Here is a 4,531-nt window from a genome sequence, read left to right as displayed (position 1 = left end):
GGTGCAGAAACAGGAAGAGGAGGGGGGAGGAGGCAGAAGGCACAGAGTGCTGCCAGAAGGCAGAAAAAGAAAGTTCCCGGTCCTAAAACCTGTCAGCCCAGACAGATGAGCAGACGCAGAATGGTGTACATTTGTTTTTCCTCCAAAGTGGAATCAGGAGTCAGGCAAGAGAAGACAGGGCATTTCCCTGAGAGAAAGGGAGTTTGGGCAGCTGTTGGGGAATAATCTCGAAAGTCCCCATGCTGGGGGAGAAAAACTAGAGACACTTGGTTGCAATTATAGCCATTAACCCGGAAACGAGGGAGAAGTTCCCACATCTATTAGGAGGAACAGAGAGAGAGAGAGTCAGCACCCCACCCTGTGTTTCCTCCAGCAACCTAGGTTTATTCTGAGGAGGTCTACTTAGTTAATTACCATCCAGTATGTCAGGAGGGGTTTATTAGCTGGAGACGTTGGGGCAAACACATTCTGCAAGAGGCCCTTAGGTCCGGGTCCTCTGGTGGAGCAATGATGGTACCCTAGGACCCTTTGCCTGTGTTCTCCCGAGGAGACCTAACTGATCGATCGCACTGGGACCATGCAGTGTTACAGTTCTGCTTCTCCCTCTCCCACTGCCCCCCAACTCATGCTCTCTCTCACTCACTCTGTCTCTCAAATGAATAAAATCTTTAAAAAGAAAAGTCATAAATTACCCTTGCCCCCGCTAGAACAGTAATGAAAAGAGAGAAGCTCTGGAATGAAGACTCATAGTCATATGAACTCCTCTGCTTGAGCTCAACCTGGGTATACATAGATCTGGCCCTATTTAGGATCCTGAGAACTTTGAAAACTGAGGAGCTGGGAGACTTCTGTCCAATCCATAGACACATACATATGATAGATCTTAAGAGAACTGGAAAGTCTGTGAAAACTGTAAGATTAAAAAAAAAAATCCAGGGGCAGCTGGCTGGCTCAGTCAGTGGAACATTTGAAACTTCCTTAAAAATGAAATATTTAGAATTCTTCATTGCACATAAACAAGACCCAGTGTCTTGTAACCTAACATTCAAATGTCCAGAGCATAAACCAAATTTACTCAAAATATGAGGATGAGCCAAAAAAGTCTCTGCTTATACAGAAACTAAGAATCAATGGATATCAGATAATGAGATGACACAGATGTTGGCATTACCTGACAAAGACGTTACAGGAAATGCTCTAAAACTGTTCTAACAAGCAACTGCTAACACACTTGCATAATAGGAAGATATGTGCAAAATAGAATATATGACATAGAAAACGTGAAAATAGAATGTAAGTGAAGATATGGAAAATAGAGCAGCCAAAGTCTAGAACTGAAAAATACAAAAAACCAAAAATTAAAATTCAGAGAATGGACTCACTAGAAGAACACAGATAACAAAGAAAATGAACTTGAAAAATAAATCAGTAAGAGTTGGGGCTTCTGGATGTCTCAGTCAGTTGGGCATCAGACTCCTGATTCAGCTTACGTCATGACATCAGGGTTGTGGGATCAAGCCCCACATCAGGCTCTGCACTCTGCACAGAGTCTGCTTGAGATTCTGTCTCTCCCTCTCCTCCCCTCTCCTCTATGCCTCCTGTACTTGTGCTTGTTCTCGCTAAATAAATAAATAAATAAATAAATAATTGAATAAATGAAATCTTTAAAAAATTTTAAAATATAAATAAATAAGTGTTATGCAATCAGAACAACAGAGAAAGGAAGTGATAGGAAAACAATTAAATCTGACAGAACTATGGGACAACAACAAAAATCTAACATTCATACCATCAGAGTCCCAGAGGATAAGAGAAAGAAATGCAGGATTGAAAAAAGGTAATTAGAGGCACCTGGGAACTCAGTATGTCTGTCTGTCTATCTATCTAAAATAATATTTGTAAACTTTCAAGTTTTGTGAAAGAACATAAGGCTACAAATTTAAGAAATTGAATGAATTCCAAATAGGGCAAACCCAAAGTAATCCATACCCAGATCTATCATAATCCAATTGTTGAAAACTGAAAACAGAGACAAATGATACATTATGTCCAGGAAACAAGTTGAATGACTAGCTATTTCTCATTAGGAACAATGGAAACCAGATACAAATGGCTGTAAAAAAGAACTGCCACTATAGCCAGCAAAAATGTACTTCAGGAGCGAAAACAATACAAAGACATCTTCAGATGAACAAAAATTAAGTAAACCCATAGTCAGGAGATCTGCTTTAAAAGAATTGTTGGGGTGTCTGTTTTGTTCAGTCAGTAGAGTGTGCAAATCTTGACTTCAGGGTCATGATTTTGAGACCCAAGTTAGGTGTAGAAATCACTAGAAAAGGTAAACAAGCTTAAGGGGTGCCTGGGTGGCTCAGTGGGTTAAGGCTCTGCCTTCAGCTCAGGTCATGAACCCCACATGGGTTCTCTGCTCTGCAGGGAGCCTGCTTCCCCCTCTCTCTCTGCCTGCCTCTCTGTTTACTTGTGATCTCTCTCTCTCTGTCAAATAAATAAATAAAATCTTGAAAAAGAAAAAGCTAAATAAGTTTAAAAAAAAAAAAAGAATCACCAGAGGAAGTTCAATGACATTTGGAATATCAGGATTTCAGAACAAAATTACTCAACAAAAATGGTAAATATCTGGGCACATATCATAGACTATACTCTTCATGTGTTCTTAAAACATACACATCAATTGCAAGCAAACAGGGGTACCTGTATGGCTTAGTCTGTGAAGTGTCCAACTCTTGATTTTGGGTCAGGTCTTGATCTAAGAATCATGAGACGGAGCCCTGCCTCAGGCTCCATGCTCAGCACAGAGTCTGTCTGAATTCTCTCTCCCTCTCCCTCCCTCTGCCTTTCCCCCACTCATCTCTCTCTAAATAAATAAATAAATAAATTCCTTTTAAAAAGAAAGTAAAAAAACAGACATAACATTTTTATGATTGGAATCTTATTATACACAGAGGTAATATTGAAAACAACTGGGTCATAAAAGTTACCATGGCCAAAATGGTGCTAAGGTTTCTAGATTCCACTTTAATTCGCACACTATGGATATGAGGACCAACGCATTCAGGAGGTATCTCTTTATTTTTAACACAATCACTAAGAAATGCAAAACCACATACCATAAAAAACACAATAGATAAATTAAGGTAGAATACTAAACACTCTTCAAGTAAGCCCTAAAAAAAGCCTAGAAAGGAAAGATAGCCATGCAGCACGAAGGGAATCGACAGAAAACAAATACTAAAAGGGCTGCCCTAGGCTAAATCCTAACCACACAAGAATTATGTTAAATGCAAATGGCCGAACATGTCACTTTAAGCGCAGACGTTGTCAAAATGGGTTAAGAAAAAAAAAATCCAACTGACCCAACTCTAGGCTGTCTTCCACAAACTCACTTCAAATACAAGGAAATAACTGGGCTCAAAGTCAGAGGATAGCATTACTTATGTCATGCAAACACTGGTCCAAAGGCAGCTGGGACGCATACAAAATGGCAGGGTCCAATGGCAGAACCCCAGTGGCAGGCTCTGTCTATTTCTGTGACATACCTGCCAGGAGGGCCTCCCTCACAACCACCAGATGCTCCTCCTTTTCCCTCACGCTGCTTCTGTGGACACTGTTCATCCATACTCTGCCTCTGCAATCCACAGAGCTGTTCCATGAAGTTGTGTGACCCAGAATGTGCCCATTCCTGGTACCAGCCTATATACCAGAGACCAAAGGTTTTCTGCCAATGTTGGCATTTGCTTCCACTCCTGAGTTCTATTTCATCAAGGGACTTCATCATCCTAATAGAATCATCCTAATAGCAACGGATAAAATGTTAAAGTCACAGTGTATTAAAAAACAAATCAAAATTTGTGAATGTCATGAACGTCCTCAACAGGGAGTGTTTCGTAAGCCTTCCTGGCTTCTGTTCTGAGCAGGTAACAGCTCAGATGTAATGTTCACTGGAATTGCTTCTCACGTGACTCAGGAGACTTGGTCTCCCTGGGCCCTGTCAATCATAACCACACCTGGCCTTGCCTTCCTCTGCCCAGATTTCCAAGAAATGTGTCAATTAATGAAATGGAATTTTTTAAAAACTTGACTTTAAAAATATTTAGTATGAAATAAAAGGCTCAATCTCATGAAACAAACTGACAGTTGCTGGGGGTGGGGGTAGGGATAGGGTGGCTGGGTTATGGACACTGGGAAGGGAATGTGCTATGGTGAGTGCTGTGAAATGTGTAAGCCTGACGATTCACAGACCTGTACCCCTGGGGCAAATAATACATTAAATGTTAATTAAAAATTGGGGCACCTGGGTGGCTCAGTGGGTTAAGCCTCTGCCTTCGGCTCGGGTCATGATCTCAGGGTCCTGGGATCGAGCCCCGCATCGGGCTCTCTGCTTGGCAGGGAGTCTGCTTCTCCCTCTCTCTCTGCCTTCCTTTCTGCCTATCCGTGATCTCTTTCTGTCAAATAAATAAATAAATAAATAAATATGTTAATTAAAAATAGTTTAAAAAATATTTAGTGTGAATAT

The sequence above is a fragment of the Neovison vison genome, chromosome 7 (genome assembly GCF_020171115.1).
Source record: "Neovison vison isolate M4711 chromosome 7, ASM_NN_V1, whole genome shotgun sequence".
Taxonomy (NCBI): domain Eukaryota; kingdom Metazoa; phylum Chordata; class Mammalia; order Carnivora; family Mustelidae; genus Neogale; species Neogale vison.
This window is presented reverse-complemented; position numbering follows the sequence as displayed.